At 52.9% G+C, this 22,986-nt stretch overlaps 1 long non-coding RNA gene across 1 annotated transcript in view; it reads right to left on the bottom strand.

The window, feature by feature from the left end:
• Positions 1–17,111: 17,111 nt before the first annotated feature.
• The window catches only part of LOC129735983 (uncharacterized), a 62,870-nt gene continuing 56,995 nt past the window's right edge, over positions 17,112–22,986 (bottom strand). The window contains exon 3 of the long non-coding RNA XR_008732030.1: positions 17,112–17,587. This is a non-coding gene — a long non-coding RNA (uncharacterized LOC129735983). The remainder of the gene's footprint in view (positions 17,588–22,986) is intronic.

Below are 22,986 nucleotides of genomic sequence, written 5' to 3'. Positions count from 1 at the left end.
TGAGCAAGTTAGGAGACACAGCTGGGGGTGGGAGCAGACCTATCCCAGAGTTTAATCCCAGGTAGTAAATATCATATCATTTAACGATTTTTGACTATGCAAACCCCAAATGCTTCTGCATTTGCACGAAGTCCCAGAGAATTCCACTGGGTCTCACTCTCTGCTAGGACAGGATACAGTCAGCAGCTATCAATCTTTGTTTAAATACCCAGGGAATTGTCCTTGTACAGATAAATTATTGTTTTTATGGGCATATTTTGTGAATTAGGCAAGGGGGAAAATGTTACGGTTGGATTTTGATGTAAAAGTTTTTTTGCAGAGCCCTAGGGGCACATGCACAGTGCTTCCATAATCATTATAGTTATTTATTATTTGCCAGCATCAGGAACGTGCCCAGCCCAGTGCAGGCACAGTGTAACATGGCTGCTAGGCCAGCACCACACTCACAGTGCCAATAGACCACAGGCACTTACCAACCCCCCCCCCTTACTGCATCCCCTTCCACCCCCAGCCCCAGCAGCACACTTGCCCCTCCTTCCTCTCTCTGCTGACCACCGAATCACTGCAGTTAGTTATAGCCTCCCTTTTTCTGGCTGGAGAAACAGATGTCTTGCTTGAGGACATCAGATTTTTGATGCATTTCCTACAAAATTTAATTTCCCAAACCATCCTTGCTCAGGATGTAGGGGGACTGCTCAACTATGCTATAAATTAGCTAGCAGAGGTTCTCCTGGAAGGGAGATAAGCTCAGCCAGACAAGAAGGAGCCTCCAGAAATCTCAGTGCTGGAAGGGAAAACTTGCCAGTCTCCCGCCACTTGTGCTGGAGCTCCGTGTCTCCGGTTTATTGCAGTGGCAGCACAGAGCAGCCTCCACACAGCAAAGATTTCCTGCCTAAGGGTCTGAGGTGCACAGAAGGGTCCCCACACAATCGAAAGAAAAGGAATTAAAGGGTTGTCTAGCTAGAGAAAAGGGATATTGAATCTAATCCGAGCTGATGTAATTTGGAAATCCAATTGCACTTGTCCATCAGCAAAGGCAGCAACTGGCAAGGGAAGCCAGGAGGCTGCGGGCGATCTGAGCCTGCAGCACCAGGGCAGGGGAGGTGGGGGGCTCAGTGCCATGGGACCCCAGGCCACGTGGGGCAGGAGGAGGTCCAGGGTGGTGCAAAGCCTCTGTACCCTACTATAGCCCACAGCCCTTCCCCAGAGGGGTTTCCCACAGTCTGACACTGATGCGGGAACCACATGCAGGACAAGCACTGCTGCAAGTCGAAGAGGAGAAGCAGGAGGGGGAGAGGAGCACAAGCCCTCCCCTCCTTCGCTGTCTGCACTGGGAGATGAAGAGAGGGAAACACAGACTGCCCCCACACCTCTGCACAGCTCATCCCCACCGGGTCTGCCAGGGCATGGCACTGACACCCTGTCCCCCAGAGAAAAGCACAGCTCTCCCTGCACCACCTTCCTTGGAGGTTTTCCAGGAGACACCAAACACTGATTACAATTGATTTAAATGTTTCTGTTAGGATGCTTAACTTGAGCTCAGATACCTCCTTATATTTCATTTGCCCTGAGTCATTACATTGATATTTTACCAGAAGCCAGAGCTTTTTAAGGTCCTTGATAGACTCCAGTGACCCAACCCAGGTTCAAGTCTTCTGTCGCATGGCTCTGGCTCAGCCCTTCGTTGCAAGGTTCCTGCAAACCACTTGCAGCCATGTCCCACCCCATTTCCCCCAGGGCAGGAGGCTCAGAGGGCTCATCAGTATTTCAGATGCCAAAGGCAAGTTACTTTGCACTCAGGCTCTGGCAGCAGTGAAATAAAATCTGAATGCAAAGCTCACAAAGTAGGCTGATCCCCATGTTGCAGGATGGGGTGCTGCCCTGCGCTTGGGGAGCAGGTTACAAGGCCCCTCACCGAGGAAGGTGCACCAGCCTGCGGGGAAACGCAAGGCAAACAAGCGGGAAGGACAAGCACGAAGGTGCATCAGGCCCACGGAGCAGCCCCTGTCCTGAAGAAAATGAGGGCAAAGAAACAAAAAGCCAGGCTCTCAGGCTCAGGTGTGTCTCCTGCAGGACCCCAAAAGAGCCCCAGGGCTGGCCCTGGCCTGATGGAGAGGTGGGGAGCGGGCTCCAGAGGCAGCATGGTTTGGACATCACCTCCCTGCAGCTCGGTGCTGAGCATCCCACCAGCAGGAGAGCTGGAACAGAGCCACTCACAGCCATTATCCCCCCACACGTGCTTTATTTACTGAATTAAAGAGCAGAATTATAATGAGACTTGACGTTAAATTCTATAAAGTCAAGCTAATCAGTGACCAAACCTGTAATTGATTCTTTTGCTAGTTCAATACTTAATGCTACATGTTAAGCAATAGGATTTTACAATTTGCTAGCACTTCACTTACAGAGAATTAAGCAATAAAAATCCATTCTAAGCACAAACAGCAGGAAGGGAGCCACGTCCACTAATAAGTGAATGAGCCAATAAAATGGCTCAACACTTGCATCGATACCTTGTTTTAAAAAAATCTATCCCTATATGATACGCGAAGCATCTTTAACACATGCGAGCACAGTTTGAAACCCCCCAGGAGGTAACGCTGAGGCGGGGAATGCCATGGATGTGGTCGAGGAGACAACAGTTCACTGCCACGTCCAGGGGGGCTGGAGAGCCACAGCAAAGGGGCAGCCCGCTCCCCCCACAGCTGCAGGGAAACCCCTGGGGTGCTCAGCTCAGCTGGCCCTGTGGAGCTTGTCTGGGCATGGAACCTGAGACACGAGCATTCCCGCGGGTGCAGATGTGCAGCAGCAGAAGAAGCAGGACCTGTATCCAGCCACCGGTTCCCTGCGCACGGAGCAGAGCTCCCGCCGGCCGCACAGCAGCCTCACCATCCACTCTTTGCAAAATGACAGCATTTTATAGATGTCTAAAAAGGCTTATTTCTCCTTCAGGAGGAACAGTTAATAGGGCTTTTCTCTGCTTGACGGGGTGCAGCAGCCAACGCAGGAGATCCTGTTGCAGAGGTGGTGTCCTCAGCCATGCCACCACAGCCCAGGTTTGCTCCCTGGGGGCACTGACCCGTTCAGCTCCAGCAGGCGTTCATGGGAGGGGGTGCCAGGCAGGGACCCCCTTGCACACAGGAACCACACTCTCCCCTCAGCTCCTGCCCTCCTCTCCTCACCCCACTGCTGCGCACCATCCTGCTCCAGGAACACAGAGCTGCCGTGGGGCAAGGTGTCCCCCAGCAGCGCCAGTGCCCCCGTGCCCTGCTCCCCCAGGGGGCTTGGTGGGTGCAGAACGCTCCTCAACAGATTTTACTTTCAAAACCATCTCCACTGAGCCCCATGCAGCGTGGCAGGAGAGACACGCTTCGGAAATACAATTATTATTGTAAGGGGAACGCCTGCGCTTCTGGTCCCCATGGGGGTTAGACATCCTGCTGCGATGATTCAGGGAATCTGTCGAGGTACATTTTATGAATTCCACTGAAGCTGTGGAATTGCTGCATTAGGCGAATACCTCAATGGTTGTCAAGTCAGCCATGTGCTGTCAGAGCTGCTTTACATTGCCCAGACCAGAGACAGCAGATGCTCATAAACAGCAGTCATTTTCTCCACTGCTTTCAGTGCTAACCCTGCACTGCCTGTGCATCTCACCCAAAGCCTACAGCAACACATCCTGCACACCCAGACCCATTTTCCTGGGCTCTCCTTGGGGGCACTCGTCAAATGGCTGCAGAGGTGCTGCAAAGGTGCCTCCTGAGCTGTGTTAGAAACACCCAGCACCTGGACACTGCCTGGCCAGCAGACCTTTCCCGACACAAAGCCAAGACAGCCTGCACATCGCACACAAAGCTGCTCTTTGAGGACGAGAATGCTGAGCAAGGAGAGTCTGATTAAGACCAAATCTGGCCCAAGCCCTGGGCATGGGCGCACACCTTCCCACAACAGCCCTGAGCCAGGCATGCTGTGCTGTAGGACTGAAGTGTTGAAACACAGCAAGGAAACATATCTGTAGCCCTAGAAAAAGCTTCTGAATTAAAACTTTAAGTAGTAGTAAATCTCAGTTTTAATAATGCAGATTAGCACTGCTGAACGATGCAGCAGAGCAAATCAAATTTCGCTGAGCTGGAGGAGAAAGTAGAGAAATAAAACCCTACCACAAGGCAACAGCAGTGGGCGGTGGGGGGGATGCTGTGCAGGAGCCCCGAGGCAGGCAAGCAGGGTACAGGGCAGTGGCACGGCAGCCAGGAGAGTCCCAAGGAGACGTGTCGCTGTCAGAGAGACTGCAGGTGGCACAGCTGGGTCCTGGGGATTATATTTTCAAAATATACCTGGCTAATGAATTTGTGTGTGACAGCTTCAAGCATTAGACAATTTGTACAGTACAAGAATGTGTCTGAACACTTGTCACTAAAGACTTGGAGTGCTGTGACCACGCACCGGGCATGCCCCACATCTACTATAGACACATCCATCACATTCTGCCGGCACGGTATGTAAATAGCTGACATACCCAAGTGATGCACTGCTGCCACCAGAGCCAGTGCGGTGAGGACATCTGGTCCCAGTGCCCCACATGCATCCCTTCACCCTCCACATCCCTGGTCTGGCTGCGCTCAAGTGGCTGGTGGGTGACTGGGGAGGCAGAAAATGACAACTTTGCTTAAAAGGCCTCTGCTGTCCCCTGGGGAAGCAGAGGAAGCAACTGGAAATACAGGTGTCCACACCAATAGGAGGAAGGCAATAGCAATCTGTGCAGAGTCAGGTGCTCTTGGAGGCAGACAAAAGTTACAAGATAGCAGAACATACTCTGCCAGGGGTAAGGAAAAGAGAATTACAGATTTTTGGTGACAAAACTAAAATCCAACAACAGCAGGCCCTATTTCTAGGATGACAGCAAAAGATACCAATTCGTATGTGCCTTTTCTACATACATTCAGCAGGTACTTTTGTTCTGTGCTCAGAAGCATTGTGCCCATTTGTCACACGTGTAAGTGCTCTCAGCCAGTGACTAGCTGGGGATATCACAGTAACAGTGACTTCAATAATTCTCACAGTGTCCCACACCTGCAAAATTCATATCCATGAAATCTGGGAAGAGGCAGAAGGAAAGAGTGTCCAGCCAATTGGTTGTTTCTATTCTAATGTTTCTACTGGGGGGAATTGCAGTGCTCTGGAAAACTATAAAGGGTCAAATGAAGAGCCTGATATTTAGAAAAGCTGAAGAGAAGGGCTACCCACAGGGGAGTTAGAGACTACAGCCTTAAGGAAAAACAACAGGACAGCTCACGGGGACCCATAAGGATTTAACAAGCAGGGATACGTCCAGCTGGCACAGAGCAATGGAAAACAGACCGTGTCAAACAATCCCACCTCCTCCTTCAATGAAATTACAAACTGGGCTGATTAAGGCAATTACACTGATGTAAGGGGCTTCTGTGAAGTGTTTGGCACCCTATCACATGCCATTCCAAGTGAAATACGTGCTCCACAACAGAGCCTGTGCAAAATGGATTAAGCAGCAACTAAAGCATCTGTCAATGAGGAATCCCCATCAAGGAGCTGCCTCTCAGGGATGAGTGCGGGTCGGACACCGTTCAGCCATGACACCGACAGACGCAGTGGGCCGCCTGCCACGCAGGACCTGGGCACCGGGAGCCGACACGGGGCCAGCTGCTGCAGGAGGAGCTGCCTCCTGTGCAGCACCGACCTTGCAAAGCACTCGAGATGCACTGACAAGCGACGCGCCAGAAGGTCCCAGCGTGAGGTGGTGGCCAAATGGGCTGATGTGCAAACAGAGGTGCCAATTAGGAGCAGGGAGGAGGACTTCTTCATGCAGCTTCAGGGGGACGGGGCAGGAATATTGCATCTGTTCCCCTCCCATGCCACGATGAGGTGTGAAAGCTGTAGAGAGGAAGGAGCCACAAAATGCAGTTGAAAGCCTGAAGATGATGCCTGCTATTGAAAAGCAAAGCCTGGACCAGATTTGCAAGGAGAAGCAAATGGCAGCAGCAGCCCTGGAAGTCAGCTCACAATCTCAGATCCATTCTGGTGGACATTTGGAAATTCAGTACTGCTTCAGCGCCATCGTTTTCTGCCCAGGCTGGGAGCAAGAGCAGCACTCCCTGGGTGCTCACATCAGGAGAGGCAGGCATCCCACATGGGCCAGCCAGGACACAGAGAGCTGTGAGCCCCCCCAGAGTGTTTCTCCAGATGGGATCCTTGGAGCAGTGACAGGTCCAGCCCTGCTGTTCCCAGAGCTCAGGACACACACCCAGGTGTTTGGGGCTGAGCCTCTGCCCCAGATGCATTCAGCACTCCTTTGGTGGCATTTCCCCTACAACACTGAACACCTTATCAGTGAGGTGTCTACTGCAGCCCAGAGCCTTCAACCATGAAATTATATGGCTCTACCTTGACCTCAGATTCTCTGCAGTTAATGTCTCCTATAGAATATACACTGCAGCTTGGGGGCATTTCTCTGACGCAGCCAACAAGTGCACTCTCAAAACGCGGATCTCTGCTAATCCACTGGGATGCCTTCCCACCTTTTCAGAGCAGCCTCAAGCACCAAGACCAGAAGCTGGCTTGCTACAGCAATGCTCCAAAGGTCCTCTCCTGCACCTAACACCGGGATCTGTTTGAATGCCTTTATGTTTGAAGAACATGACGTGGCTGACACCTTCCTGCAGAGAACCAGTTCCCCTCACCCCCGTCACCTGCTGGGATAGCCCCCGCAAACCCACCCAGGCACTGATGCTCTGCCACAGCCTATGCCTGCCCTGGAGGAACGCTGTGATGTCTGTGAGAACAGGACAGGATTTGCAGAAAAAGGACAAGAAGCTTCAGCTTACACAGGGCTGCCAGTGGAGTCCTGCTTCCTTTAGAGATCCCTGGGACTTGTACCACAAGCCACAGGTGATGTTGCAGACTTCACACTCACCACACACTCAGTCCCAGATGGCTCCAGTAAAGGCTGACCCCAAAGCTCAGCTGCCTTCACTCTCAGTTCACACCAGCATCCCTCTGGCTCCATACATGGCTCTTCCGCTTGGCACTGCAGACACCCATCCAAACACAGGCTGAGCATCTGCAAGAAGCCACTTTCTTTTACACACCTTCTTCCAGAGGATTTAAGAGAGATTCATGTCTTTTAAATCTAACAAAAATCTCTAACTGGGTGTGTTGCAGAGCAAGATGAAGTGAGGACCTGGAGGTCTCAGTGGGGTCCCCTGAGGACCCACGGACCAGGCTCAGGAGAGCTGTCAGAAAGCTCTAAGGGCACATACAGCTGGGTAACACACTACTTCATGCCAGGACGCTCTCCACTGGCACCTCTGTGCCAGCAAACTGACATTCCTCACACCCCGGGGGGAGTGAGGAGAGCCAAGAAAAGCCCCCCGCCCAGGTGGGGTGAGCACAGTGCCCCAGCTGCAGATGCCCAGTGTGTGCAAGGAGAGGGCGGTTGCACACCCACATCAGCAGAGCTCTTGGCACGCTGCAGCCTCAGAGGGAGTTGGGAAACAGCACAGGCTGGCCCCTGCCCAGGGCTCCTGGGAAGCAGCAGCTTTTGCCCGTTGCCTTTATCTGGCTGCCAGCAGAAAGACCCTGCTGCCCACAGCACCCCCGGCCGTGGATTGGCACAGGGCAGGCAACGGAGGCGGGGGCCAGCTCCTCTCTGGAATGCACATTTCCACCCTGATCCGATCACACTAGAGCCATGCACAGCCCCAGAGCTGCAGGATAGCTTCAAAAGCTGCCCTGGCCTCCTGGGGAAGGGAAAACCCCCCTTGCTTTTCCCACCACCCTTAAAACTGCTCTAACAATTGAGAAACATCTGATCTTCCAGGAGACTGATAGAGAGAGGATGCTGGTGTCATTATCAAGTTAATTAGAAAAACCCAAACGGAGCTTTAAACATTTTTATAATACATTTGGGCCTTTTTGGCAGGATTATTGCATCTTTTGGGTTTCCATTTCCCATTAAAGCGTTCTCAGTAGTGCTTATATAAAAGCCATGTGATCTTGGCTTCTTGCTGCTTTTTTTTTCTCTTTTTTTAAGGACATCTTTTTTGGGGTAAATTTATTAAATATTGTAATCAGTTAAATTCTAGCAGCTTAAACATTTTCTTTAATAGCCTTGTTAAATGTGGATTAGATTTAAAATCCCTGCCTCTGAACTCTGGAGCAGCAGTAGTTATATGCAATGCTAAAAAAAATTAAAAGCTTTACAAAGTGGTAATTACTCCTCTGCTGCAGGAGGAAAGAGACTGACTTTCTAAGTTATTTTAAAGCAAGTTTTCCAGCCTCGCCCTTCTTGAGCAATACTACACAAGCACAATTTATTCCTCCTGAAGAGTGAGGGAAACATAACTTGCAGGGTGTGCACTGTTTAAAGCACTATGAACTTTGGCTTTGTTTTGCAACACCAGTAGCAGGCAGAGGCCCTTGCAGGACACTGCTCCTGCTGGGCCCCCCCCAGTGAGCAGAAGCCCTTCACCCCACCCCACCAACAGCCTGGCAGGAGTCCATGCACCCTTGCCTGGCAAGCAAATCACCACATCACTAGCCACCACAGTGTGCAGGGAGCTGCCCACCAGCAGCACCAGCTGGGCAGGGCACGCTCCCCTTTTAGAACTGAGCCTGGCAGCCACCCTTGCAGCCCATCAGCCATCAGCCCTGATGGGCAGCAGCTGCAGCCCCCACATGGGGCAGCCTCCAACTCCTTCAGCGCTGCACCTGTGCTCTGCCCATTGCCTGCTCCCCATCTGCCTTCAAAAAGCCAAGCAGAAACTAGAGACGCAGGGCTGGGCACTTGGACCACACGGTTAACAACACTTTTAAGACTTTTGCTGTATCTAAATGATGCCCACCCTGATCATCATCCCAACTGCTTTGCCATGCTTGCAGGGAGCACTGCATAGACACCTGACAGTGCTACTTGAACCCCAGGAAAACCTTCAGGTGTGTCATGGTTTAACCCCAGCTGGCAACTAAGTGCCATGCAGTTGCTCACTCACTATTATCTACTAAGAAGAAAATTAACTCTATCCCAGATGAAACCAGGACAAGGTGCTATTAAGAACAGCTTAAGCAGAGGGTAAATCCCCTTTCCCAGTTCCCCCTTCCTTTACCCCAGCAGCAACTCCATGTTGCCCCCAGGCCGAGACAGGCTGCGTGTGTGGGCATGCAGGAGCTCCCTGACCCCATCCAGGAGCTGCCCCGGCTCCCTCCCTGCCAGCCTCACACAGTGCCATCCCATATGGCTCCCCTCCTTCATGCCAAAATCCCCTCTGACACGCCAGGCAGATGCCCTGCAAGCCTGGAGGGAATTTGCTAGACACAAGGCAGGCCTGAAGGATTAAAGCACAAAGCCTAGCACCAGAGGTGAGCTCTCTGTGCCCACTGGTACCACCGATGGCTTGCACTGCTGTGGACAAGTTGCTCCATGCCACTGCTTCCCCATGCTGAATGCACTGGCAATGCTCACCCCACTGATGCTGCCAGCCTGGTTAACTGGTGCTGGCCACAGCCAGAAGGCAGTCCTGCCCTGCCTGCCCTGCCCTGCCTGCCCCAAGGCTTCCCAGGGAAGGCTACAGACCGGCTGTGGCAGAAGGCAGCACCCATTTCTCTGTCACTGGTGTTAGTAGCAGTGGTGTCAAGGCTCTGCAGTCGGTCCTGTTTGTTAACAAACATGTTAATGAGCTGGAAAGGGCAGGGCGGGTGAGCAGTGATTTACAAAACGTGCAAGGACACCAATTTAGGCAAGCAGGAGCAGAGCAGCACCTCATGGCCATGGAGATGGGGCGTGCACGGGCACCGCGAATGCAAAGCCACAGCCAGGGAAGGGAGGCCTGACCGCCACCCACACCCTGCGAAGGTCTGGGGAAACTGCCCCAGCTCCTGAGGGTGGGCCAGGGTCGATGGCAGCACACCAGCGTGGGCAGGGCAGGCTGAGCCCCACGCAGAGGGGTGCAAGGTGCTGAGCCCCACACAGAAGGGTGCGAGGTGCTGAGCCCCACACAGAAGGGTGCGAGGTACAGTGTCGCACCCGAGACTGCAAAGCCTTTCTGGCCAGAAGACAGGATTGCTAAAGGCCCCTGCAGTCAGTCTGGACATCGGATGGAGGGTCCTGAGGGCTCCAGGGGTGCCCCAGAGTAAAGCTGCCAGGCTGTAGGTAGCACCCTGATCACTGGGGCTGTGAAATCACCACCCGTGTGTGTTGGAGAAGGTGCCTCCCCCCCACCCTCAAGGGCAGAGCCCACCTCCACCCGCAGGCTGCAGAGGAGCCCACTCGCTGCTGCAGCCTTGCCAGGGCAGTACTGAAACTCCTCTGTTAGCGTTGTTGGAAGTACAAGTTTTGCTCAACATTTCTGAGGAACAGAAGGTACCTTTGGGAACCTTAACTGGGTTTTAATGAAGCTTTTTGCCATTGAATGTAAGTCAATTTTCTTGGAGTGATTACCCTATCTCTAGAGGGTATTGTAGGAATAGATGAAAACTAGAGAGGGACAAGAATAATATCAAGGACCGGAAAAATTCTCAAATAAAGAGAGACAGAAAAACAAGGTAGAAACAGAATGAATAAATAATAAATGGTCTTGAAGAGACAGTCTGGGAGCTCCTCTCATCCCAGTCTCATAACAAAGGAACAGAAAACATGATGTTGAATTAAAAGGTGGAATAAAGAGGAAATACTCTCCTCATGTGAGCAGTAACTAGTGCGTGAACCTCAGCACCGCGCGACACCAGGCATATTCCCCAGGGACTGGGGTGCTTTGCTCTGCCCAACAAATGCAAAGTGCTTCAACCCCAGGGCTGCAGAGGGAGAGCCTGGGAACCTCATCTGGCTTTTGTCCAGGCTGCAAACTGGCTCACTTATGAGTCCCTCTCTGCAGGAGAGGCATCTTCAGCCAGCTGGAGAGAAACTTGGACTTGGGTTTTTAGGGCTGAGGTATCTGCAGCCAGACACCAGGGAAGGATAACCTGCTGCTGCCCTGACATGCAGATGCTGCGCTCCCACCCCTGGGTGCCAGTTTCCATCCTCTGGATCTGCAGGTGGCACCCACAGGGACTGTCACCAAGCCACAAGTAAAACACAGGAATACATAGAACTGAAATGTGCTAACACAGAAAGAGGTCCGTGAGCACATTTTCTATGTCTCACAGTCAGTCCTGTGAAGCTGGCTGCTGGGGGTTGGACTTCAGGGAACAAGAAACTCTCTTCAGTTCTGCACTAGAGAATGAAGACTTTGTCCTTTTAAAATTCATAAACCAACACAGCCTGTAAGTTAAAAAATAAGGATCCCCTGTTTACATATATCACTGCAACAACCACAGTGCTTGTTATGAATTATTTAGCATAATGCACTTTCACATCAGCCCTGCTTGCTCGGTGGCCTCCTCTCAATTAGGCATTTATGGCAGAGGGGTCAGTAATAACAGGTCACTTAAAATGTAAATAAAAGTGACACTGGGAGATATGCTGGAGCATTTATTTATACTGTTATATTACTGTAAAAATGTGTTTATGAAGAACAGTTCATAGCATGTTTAGTTGTCATGCAAAAAATGCGTTTAGCAAAACACACATTAAGCATAATTTACCCAGGGCAGAAGCACTGGATTCAGCAGTTGCGAGCACGGCGGTGTGGAGCCCTGCTGCCGGCTGCCCCCAGCCCCGGGCACAGGGATCTGCTGGCCCTGGCAATGCCCCCAGCCTCCATCTCCCTCCCTCGCAGCGGGGCGAGGGTTGCAGCAGCGTGGAGGGTGCGGGGCTGCACCAGAGGAGCTGCTCATGCTGCCTGGTGGGAGGCGTGTGGCTCAGCATCGCACCTGGGCTTGGGACGGTGCGGTCCCTAGCGAGCTCCGAGTACCAGGATCCATGCCTGCGTAAGAAAGCAGCCAGGAGAAGTTCTTTAAATGACACATTTTGTGGCAAAGCAGCAAATTTGATGACATTGAAACTTCTCACAGATTGAGTGCGGGTTTGCCAATTTATCTGGCTTTAAAAGGACAGTATTTTAAGCAGAAGTTTGGGTGCTTTTCCATCTGATGCCATTTAATGTTCTTAAAAAGCACAAATTCAGTAAGGAAATTACATTCTTCATTTTGGACCAAATTAAGTATTTCAACCACATAGAAAGGTTAGCCTTTGTTTTGTGTTTTACAGTGCTTTTTGCTTTCCTGAAGTTTTTGAAAAGTTGTTTAATGTCAAGCCAACATTTCTGGGTTTTCTGAGCCACAAGGAAACAGAAAAATCAGTTTTTTACACCATTCCCTGGAAGCTTTCCCAGCTGGCAGCTTTTCCTCCCTTTTCTGTACAGCACCCTCCATGCCTGGCCGATCGATCTCTGCTCACACAACTTCCCCAGCGCTGTGCCTGCTGCGGCTCGGCTCCGGCTGCGGCTGCGGCTCCAGTTCCAGGGCCACTGCCCAACTCCAGCAGGCAGGGCCGGGCTCCCAGGGGACCGTGAGGACCCTGCCACCACGTCGTCCTCCAGCTGAGCAGGGATCCCACCTGCCTTAGTCTGCAATAGTCCACAAATTCATTTGCCATGAGTGGGATTAACAGGCATTGAAAATCAAATTGCTACCCAACAAAGCTACTCACTGGCAGGTGACAACCCCCCAGGACTGTCCGCAGTGCCAAAGGAAGGAGTGGGGAGGGGGATGAGGTTCTCCGCAGCCCAGCAGGCCCCCGTACCACTGTGCCCCTGGTCCCTTTGTCCCTGGGGAGATGTGGCCAGCCCAGCCTCACTTCCCGCTTAGCCTTTGCAAAAGAAAGGCTCTGAATTAAAAATCCACGGGGAGGGACAGCGTCATCATCTGTTGCTGAGACGCCTCTTCCTCCAGAAAGCCAGGGGGTCCCTAGGCCCCAGCAGCAGGGCTGGCTGCTGCTTTCCCACCCAGTCCGGTGTGATGGGCATCCAGCCTCTCCCCAGCTCCCAACAGCCACGGGATGGGGCCAGGGTCCCACACGCCCGGCAGCCGGTGCCTTCCCCAGGCTCAGGTGCGGTTTTTCTCATGAACTGTTATTAGCCCTGTATAGGAGGTGATAATAACAAACCATTAATGGGAATCTGTTTGAGTGCCACTGTGTGGCAAGATCGTAAATTAATGGCCATTTCATTCATTGTCATTTTATCCATAACAAGATGCTGATTTTCCCCCTGGGATAATGAAATTGGTCTGTAAGAACCATAAATCCTCACCGTGGTGCAAGGCTGGAGCAAGGTGTTGGATTAACGGGCTAATGACAGAGATGTGAAAGCTCATGAATCGTGTGGCTGCAGGGAAGGGTGGGCAGCTGTGCTGGGGGAGCCCACACCAACATCTGTGCCAAAGTGTTGCTTAGGCTAACGGTGAGTTATTTCAGGTATCAGATCAGAAAGAACCAAATATCCTCTCCTGGCATGCCCTCAGCAGCTTGCATTTTCTGCCGGTGGAAAATAATTTTTTAAAGGCAAACATGTCAGGCCAAAGCAGCCCAGGATCTTCACTGACCTTCATCCCCATCAGGGGTGTCCCAGACAGATGCTGCCTGGCCTGCCTGTGTGTGAGTAGTTCAGGGTCAGCCAGGACGGAGCATTGATGACTTCTGCTCCTTTCACCTGGAGCATAAAACAAAACCATATGCTGGAAATTTATAGAGGCTATCAAGCTGCAATGTTTCTTTTGCTACATCTTCTCTGCTGTTCCCAGGACCATCAGCCAAGGACCTTTAATCTGTGGATGAATATGACTTCAAAACAGCAACCACCTGGGAATAAAAATTAAAAAGTAGAAGTTTCTCATAGTTAAGTCTTTAAATGGGAAAAAGAGTCGGAGCTCTTAGGATAATGAAAGAAGCTTAGGAAAGAAGCACAGTTCTCTCTGTACCTGTCCCTGGCACGAGCCGCTGTCGTGGCACAAGCTCACCCGGAGTGCGATCTGGGCGGTGTGAAAGGTGGCAGGTAGGCACTCGAAGAGCGCTCGCTGCCCCGGTCACACTGGTGTGACACCACCTTCTTGCACCCCTTGGCTGCTTTAACCGCCTGCCTGCTGTCTGCTGGAGCGCTCGCTCCTTCCTCATTTCTATCTCCTGCTCTTGCTCTCCTCTTCACAAAGTGATCACACCAGGCTGAGTCAGCCTCACCCAACACAAGGCAGAAAACCGCCGGGGCTGGCCAGGCAGAAAGCTGGCACCTGCCCAGGACTGCCCGGAGGCAGCAAAGGGGTCCTGTGGCACAGGAGGGCAATGGGGAGGAGACCCCTGGGACCCTCCACTGCTCCCAGGGAGCCCTCTGCAAACCTGCACCTCCAGCAGCTGAGCATTGAGAAGGGCGGACACCTTTTTTTTTTTTTTTCTTGCATAATTCAGCAGCGATATCATTTTAAATATTGCTATTTTTCTCACTCAGAAATGAGAAATATTAACTGGCCAAACTTTGCTGTGGTTGTCACCATCCTTTTAGCAGTGTGATTGCCAGTGGGGGATTTATAGTCCTCCCCGCACCTGGGTTATTTGAGTTTTGCTTTGCTGCAGGGCCAGGGCAACAATAAATTTCCTTCTCCTCTGGAACATGCTCTAACCTCTCATTTTCTAATAAAGCGTTAAACCTTGGAGCAACCCGCACTGGCCTCGATGCTTGAGAGGAGAGGAGTTTCAGCCGAAAAGCTGCTTGCTGCAGGCTGGAGGGCACTGTTATGGTCCAGCGTGGCTCTTCCCACAGCAGCTCTGATGAATTCTGGCTTCCCTTTCAAAGGAGAGACCCCTCCCCATGCAGAGGCCACATCCTGCTCGTCTCAGAAGCACTGCACCCCAGCTGGGCTGCCAGGGGTGCTGGGGTGGCAATTTAGGGAAAAGCAGGCCAGGCCTGGTGGCAGTGCTCCGGTCAGCCTGCCCTGCTCAGTGAGGGGCTGGGGGTGATCAGCTCAGCTGGCAGGGACAGTAAAAACAGTCCAAGTAAAACTGGGGATGGTGCTGAGCAGGAGGCATTGCATGATGCTGTTCAGAAACAGGCCATCCGCAAGCTGGAGGAAAGCTTGAAGGCATCAGGGAGGAAATGCAGGAGAAGCACCCAGACCTGCGCAGTGAGATCTGGCCAGGATGGAGTGACAAGTGGGCAGCAGCTCGGGGAGCTCACACACCCCACGGCAGCGCATCCCCTGTGTAGCCCCTGCCTGCTCCAGCCCACGCTCCTGCAGCACACAGCAGGCTGGAACCCGGCCAGGCGGAGGCAGAGGGACCCAGAGCCCACCAGCAGCACAGCACCCATCATCGATGCAGGGTTATTATGGTAAAAAGGGTCCTGGCCAGCAGTCTGCCACCAGCCGTGCCATCCACAGTCCCTCCCTGCTCCATGCAGTGCCTTAGGAAAGGCTGATGGGGCATGAAGGATGGATGGGTGGATGGATGGTGCATCTGCTGCTGGTCTCATTACAGTAACAGAGGCAGCCATGGCATCAGGCTTTTACTGGCTGAGCTGTTTGGTGAATTACGGCAAGGTTCTGCATTGTGGTAATATGATTTTTTCAATATATTCTGTTTAGATTGGCAGGTTGGTCTCACTCTTTCTCTACTGACTGATAAAGCACTAGACAGGGGATTAGTCCTCTTGGAAGCTAAAGAAAGAGGTAATTTGGGTTGTTTATAGCCTGCAGGGGTAGAATCAAAATGTACAACACTGAGAGAGTCAAACTTTTACAGCGTACGGCACAGCTATAACTCAGAGCAAGTATCAAACATTACAGTCCTGTGAAATGCATTCCCGTGACAAAAGGCTGGAAAGGCAGAAAGAATGAGAGGAATTAATCTGTTCTTGGGACAAATATTGTAATGAAGACAGGTAATGCCAAGAAAATTAACCCCTGCCTGGGCCGGTTTTAGCATTGGACTGTTTAGCCCAGAAGTCTCACCTCTGCACTTTGGGTGGTGTTGGAAATGACCCAGACACCAGAGATGCTGCTGGTTAGGCATAGGGGCAGTCCCAATCTGACCTTGGCTTTTCTGCATTGAAAGAATAACAGCTTTTCCTCAACTGGGTTTTGCTGGATTTTCATAGCTATTAAATCTAATTGCTGAGATAGAGTTATAAAATTATAATTTTAACCATGCAATTTAGATGGAGTAACCGGTCGTCTATTTCTGTGATTATCCCTGATTATTAAATGAACAGCTGCCTCCAAATATGTTTGCAACAAACTAATTCAATGAGTGCATGTGCCTGAATATTCATGCCCCTGATTTGCAGCACAGACTTTTAAGACTTTTTCACTGTGGCTTTAAAAGTTAATTTATCCTGGCAATTTAAATAAATACACTTCCATCAGCTTTGGTTAGCACTCCAGACTTTAACACCAAGTTTGGCAGCAAGCAAAGGTGTCCCAGCCCCTGCTTTGATGTCCACTCGCAGCAGAGCACTTTCAGTGGAGGCAGGGATCAGTGTTTGTGTCGATTCCATTCTTCCCCTGTGTCTTGTTTGCAGGTTTGACAACCCTTCTCCACGTCGCACTAACAAAATGTGACACCCCACAGTCTGTTTGTTTTAGCTTTTCCACTAAATTTTGCAACCACACCAAGTAGCCGGCAAATAACCTGCCCCCTCCAAGTGCTGAAATATGGGTAAGGCTGCCAGCACGACAGCCACAAGGAGCTCCCCCAGCCTGCCCAGCCAGCATCAAACCGAGGAATGGCTCGCAGACAGCTCTGCAGTCATCGTTTCATCAGGAATTTCATTCTCCTCCTTGCAAAGGAGGTGCTCCCACCTGCTACCAGCCAGGCTAGCGGGCGGAGGGGCTGGGGAGCACCCCGAGGTGTGCATGGGGCAGGCACGGAGTGCTCCCACAGCGACAAGTTCACACTGCACTGGGAGTCACGCAAGGGCAGTGGGATGCAGTGTCAGTGCCTTCTTACGGCATCTGCCCACTTGCAGCCACCGCTCGTGTCCCCAGGGCAGTGCCAGGCAGCACAGATGGGGGCAAAGCTGTGCCAGGGTCCATCTCTCCGCATGGAATAAATGCCACCCTCCCCCACCTGCTCTATAAGAACATTAAATGTATTTCTTGTACTTACATTTCTGCATACGCTTCAGATTAAGCGGCACCTTTAGTGACTAATAGAACATTTTAATAATATTCATGGCATGATACAGATTGTTTAAAAAAAGTTACCATGTAATACAAGCAAGTGCTGTAGAATAGTTATTTCACCCGATGCTGCTCCTATCATGATGCACCCGAGTTTAGCCTGGGGTCTCCCAGCCCCTGTGGCAGTGTGCAACCTCTGGAGCCTGACAGAAACCTCCTGAACTTGGGAATGTGCTGGATTTACATACTTACTGGAGAGAAACAACTTCTGCTCAGGAGAGAGGCATGGCTCCCAGGATGCGTTTCCGAGGCATCTATTAGGCAAATGTTCGCAGCCAGGATGCCGGGGTTCTCCAGGTGATCCACCGATCCATCACGCCTTCCCTGTGGAAAGGTAGGCAGCCGCTCAGCTGGAACAGGCAAGCACCAGCCCAGAAAGCTGAGCCTAGTTTGGGGCAGTGACTTGTGCAACCTCTGACTGCAATGTCTTCCTCACATCCTCACAGGCACGTCCCTTGGGAAGCAATGATCATCAAAAAAAAAAAAAGTCTTAAAAGCTTTTATTAAAGATCCAAGGAAAACAGAAGAGAAAAATCTGTTAACGTATTTGAAATGTAAAGTAGGGCTTTCATTTTAACAGCATCCCTGATTCCTTTTGTCTCTTTCTGTATAGAGGTTTCACAAGAATACACACAGTTTGACAGACTTTCAGATGATATTAAAGAAGGCAACATCTGATTGTGGGAGGAAAGAAACAGTTTAACCGAGACAAGCTAGAGCTGTTGGACTCTGACCTGCTGCTTTGCAGAACCAGCCAGATAAATGCTGGTGGAAAGACCGTGAGGGCCCTGGCACCGTGCTGCACTGCAACCTCTGCTGGAGAAAGCCGAGCCCACCACACACGTGCAGCCTCCTGGCCCTCGGGTCAGCAAGGTGATGCTGTCATCTGTGTGCTTCTTGCCACCCGCGCTTTGCCTGCAGCCTGGCAGGTCTGGGGAGGGTGTCCAGGCTCGCCACGCAGAGGAGAGGGCACGCAGAGGGAGGGCAGGCAGCACGCCATGGGCGCAGGTGTGCACCCATGCCAAAGGCAGCGCATCCCCCGTGGGGGACCCCTGGCCTGGGTGGTGGGACCGGGGCAGTGAGAGCTGTCAGACCAGCCCTTTCCTCCCCGCAGCGCCTTTCCCTTCCCTCCTAGTGGACATCCCTCTGGCAGCATGTCCTGGTCCCGCAGATGCAGGGTGCTTGGGTCCCAGTGGGGGGTCCCCCACCTCTGCAGCATCCCATGGCTGAAACAGCACCGTCCCCCCAGTTTTTCCAAGGGGAGGGATTATTTCCAGCTTCCTCTCTGACATCTGCAGCCAGATGAGCCCTTGTCCCTTCTGCGGTCACTGCTTTGCAGGAGCCCTGAACCAAGACGGGGTGAGGGGGACACACGGACAGACAGATGCATCCCAGGAGAGGGTGCAGATGGGGTAGCAGGGCCCAGCAGCACTTCTCCCAGGCCTGTGTCACAGCTCAGCATTCTGGGTGACTGCCAGCCCCTTAGCAGCACAGTGTTACTGTCTGCTCATGCTAGATAGGGACCTCAAACGTGGGGTTGCACAAGGGCCGCGCTGCTCTGCAGACCATGCGTGCAAGGGGAGCGAGGGCGCAGGAGCAGACAGAGGGGACCTGCCAGCCACCACCGTGTGCACCACTCTCCAAAATTGCCTGTTGCCACATCCAGACCTGGGCACAGCTGTGCTCCCAATACAGGCAGCATCCAGAGAGCTCTTTGTTCCTAAACCTTCAGTCCCCAACAGGGGAACCTGAACAGGAAATTCAAGAGTACAGAAAATATGCAGAAATGGCACAACCAGCCCAGCCCCAGCAACGATGATGCAAGATGGTCCCATGCTCTCTGACGGCTTCTATTTGGCCACACAGTGGGTGCTGAGGCTACATCGCTTGAGAGGTGGTTTGTGATGGGCTGGGCACAGGGATGGGTACCTGCCTCCAGACACTGCCCCATCACTGGGCTCTGCTTTTCCCAGGCATCACCTAAAGGCATTTCCAAAGACCCACATGGAAACACATCCCTACATGCCAATCACCTTGGGAGGAACCAGAGCTTCTCCTCAGCCGACACATGACTGCTCTCAGCCCTGTGTCCCCGCTTCCTCCCAGCCTGTGCCATGTCAGTGCCCAGTCCGAGGAAGGGGAAGTTGAGAGGGGGAAGCGGGGGTAGGGGGAGGCAAGGCAAGGCAAGGCAAAGGGATCTCTGACCATCTGGCTGGCACTTGCTGTAACAAAGCCCTTCCCTTCTTTTGGAAAATGTGTTGATTGTTTTGGTCTCCACTAGTCCTGGCAGGCTTCAAACACACAGGTTTCTCACCAGTGAATTTCTGGCAGTGAATATCACAACAGGCAGGCAGTGGGGCTGAGTCACGCTGCAGGCTGAGTATGCTTCTCCAGGACATGTGGGCAGGGGATGGATGGCTGCTGAGGTGAGGGCTGGGCCCATCCCTCTGCTCCACAGCTGCCAGGGAGCCGCAGCTACAGCCGACCCGCTGGCTGAAGCCCGTGCAGGCTGCCCAGGCTCGTCTCGCCGTCGCGTGCACCGTGCCAGTGGCCAATGGCCAGTGGCCAGCAGCCAGCGGCATGGCACCTGCTCCCCGCGTCTGGCCCGGCTCACAGCAGCTTCCCAGGCAGACCTCGGCAGGAGGCTCAGCAGTGCCGACAGCCAGAACGCGGGCAGGCGGTGGGTGCCCGAGGGACCCTGCCAAACTGGAGCTTCACCCATCCCCACGGCCCCTGGGCTGGCAGAGCCCTCCTGCCCGCAGCAGCGGCCACCAGCTCGGCGGGGTTGTCCCAGCTGGGCAGGAGCAGGAGCAGGGTCCTGGCCCTGGGAGCAGGGGCTCGGCAGGGACACTGCTCTCCTGTGGCTGGGGAGGCAGAAACAGGCACCAAGGAATGCTCCTGCTGTTCTAACAAGAAGCGATAGATTAAAAAGCTAGTTAAAAATTCATCCAAGAGAGGCAGAGTTTCCCAAGCATATCAGAGTTAATATTTATAAAGGGGATTGTTGCTCAGTCTCAATTATCCTAAAAGCTTGGTACAATTGATGCATTGGAGAAACCACGAACACAGGCATGTCAAGGGAAAACCATTCCCTGTGACCGCTAACAAAATGCAATCAGATCTGCAACATGTGGAGCCAATTGATTTTCAACAAGTTATACAATGTAAACAAATGATTGATTCTCAGGCTGCTTTTATTTCCGAGCAAGCAGTCAGAAATCTCTCAAACTACTCTGAGCAGGTAAGGCTGGTGGTAAACAAGGTCTGTGGAGGGGCAGCATGCAGTCCTTTCATCAACCTGGGAACAGCAGGAGCTTTGATTTTTTTTTTCCCCCCAGCCCCTTAAGCAGCCACTAAATAATCAACAATTCCTCAAGTAAGCAACCCCCTGATCATGTGAAATCTTTCTGTTGCCAGTGGTCACGTTGGACCAGCTTCTGCCTTCAATGAGAGTCAGGAGTTTTTTATTGCTTTTGCATTTTGCCTTCTCTGATGTTTCCAGCCTTCTTCTGATTTACCCGAGACAGATGAGACAGGAATATCTCCAAGAGCTTTATCACTTCTCTCTGTCAGCAGCGGCTGCTAAGTCAACAGTGCGATGGTGTGTGTCTGGACCAGCGGTACAGAGGTTGCTCAAATCGTTCTCTGCTCCCGGTGAAACCAATAAGCTATACTCCACTGCATCGACTCGGTTCCCGAACTGTGCCCCCTGGTTATGTCAAATTAAATCTCAGCCCATCACCGGCAGACTGCCAATATCAGTGCGCATCCCTGTGCACCCCCAGGGTGGGAGCATGCAGGGGTGGGTGTCCCAGGAGCTGCCAGTGCAGTACCCGCCCTGCCACTGGTGGGGCCAGGGGTGACGGGGACCCACAGGTCACCGCGGTGCGGTGCTGACCTGTGGCACATCCCACCTCCTGACCCAGCCACCTCCGCCAGCACCGGTACAGGAATTGGAGGAGCACAGACACTGTCTCTCCAGACCCGCGTGCATGGATGCAGACCCGCTCCTGCAAGGGCAGAGTGGTTTCCCCACACACCACGCAGTGACTGCACAGCTCTGCACCACCCGGCCCCGCTGGCCACGCACTGCAGTGCAAAACCTGCTCTCGGCACAGGCCTGTCTGCACAGGAACACTGTGTCCATCACTCGGATAGCATCCCAGCATCTCTCCCTGCCCCAGACTCTGCACAGCTCCTCTTCGGCTCTGCCTGAGTGCATCATCTCTGCACCAGTACCAAGACCTGTGAGCGAGGGCTGGCCGGTCCTCCCCAGCTAGCGCTGCACACCTCTAGCAGCCTGTGAGCACAGCCTGCTTGTGTTGCACATTGTGTTTTACCTATCCATCACTCTTCCTTTTTCCCCTTACTTACACCCTGCTCACATCCCCCCTCAGCCCTGCAGCACTGGGGTTGTGTCGGTGACATGGAGGCACCAGCGCCCGGCTGAGCATGGTCCTGGTGCAGCTCACCTCGGCCTTGCTCCCCAGCCCTTCTGAGCCTCGCAGCACTGCTGGGGTGCTGTTGAGATTACTGATTGACTATCTGAGAACAGAGTCACATTTCCATGAACTGCCATAATTATTGCAACAATAGCAATAAAAACACATTTCCAGAGCTCCACCACCTGCTTGTTTGCAATGTGCAGTTGGGTGTTCCTGTAGTGCAGGGTCCTGAGGGTCCCCGGGCAGGGGGAACCTGGGGACAACAGCCAGAGGCAGAATTACCAGCCCCCTGCAAGCACAAAGGAGACCCTGGGGAGGGTGGAAAAGGCTGGCAGTGGGGCAGAGGGGGGCACCTTGAGGGGAGAGGGGGGATTTGGTCACCACGTCCAGGTCTGGCAAACAGCATGTTGTACAGCCGCACTGGGCAAGCGGGAGGAGAGGGTCTGAGCTAGAGAGCATGAGAGAAACACAGGAGAAGGTCTCAGATGGGACCAGAGGAGAGGAACGCTCCTGGAGCTCCAGTCAGGGGCTCACTCCCCACCCAGCCGAGGTACCGAGCAGGTACAGACACCACTTGCCACCACCACGCACGAGCTGCAGTGCCGTTCTGCTCGATTTGCAGTGCTCCCTGCTAGCTGTCTCCGCTTTGTGCGCTTCTGTGCCAGCACCAGCTCTCTCCTTCACCTGGAGTTGCTCCAGGGCTCAAGGCTGACCCTGGTGAATCTGGGAAGCTGAGGGCACGCTGCTCTTCCAAGGATGCCAGCCACCTCAGCTGGGACTGGCGTGGTGCAGAGCTGTGCGACAGGCTGGAGGGTCCCCAGGCAGCTCCGGCTGGGTGGTGCAGCTCGTTCCTCGCAGACCGAGGACAGTGCGGCGCTGCCTCCTGGGACATCCAGCTTGATGGGCTGCAGCTGCACTCCCAGCACAGGGAACCGAACCCTTCCAGGAACAACAGCCTCCTCCTTCTAGGGGTCTCTGGGGTTGGGCACTGGCGGAAGCTCCCCGCCCAGGGGATCCCCAGCGGCGGCAGAGCTGCGGGGCTCCCTACACACGCAATGCGCTGCAGCCGGTGCCGGCCCGCCTGCCACCACCCCCGGCGGTGTTTGCGGTGGCACATATGCTGTGCAGAGGGTTTGTGGTGCCTGCGGCATGTTGCACGGCTGTCAGGCACAATGCCCGGTCCCGGTGCCAAAGTCTGGCACTATTCCCCGCAAGTGGGCACAAATTCATCCTAGAACACAAACAAAGAAGGAGGCAGCAAAGTTGTCGCTTGCGTGGGCACAGAGAGATTCCTGTACAGGGAGGGACTTCACCAGGGCCAGGAGTATTTCTGTTTAAAATTAAAATGGTCTTTTTAAAGCAGATTAAAACTTGCTATGAAAGCAACCGTGAACATCTGTGATCTCGC

The sequence above is a fragment of the Falco cherrug genome, chromosome 4 (genome assembly GCF_023634085.1).
Source record: "Falco cherrug isolate bFalChe1 chromosome 4, bFalChe1.pri, whole genome shotgun sequence".
Classification (NCBI taxonomy): Eukaryota; Metazoa; Chordata; class Aves; order Falconiformes; family Falconidae; genus Falco; species Falco cherrug.
This window is presented reverse-complemented; position numbering and strand designations above follow the sequence as displayed.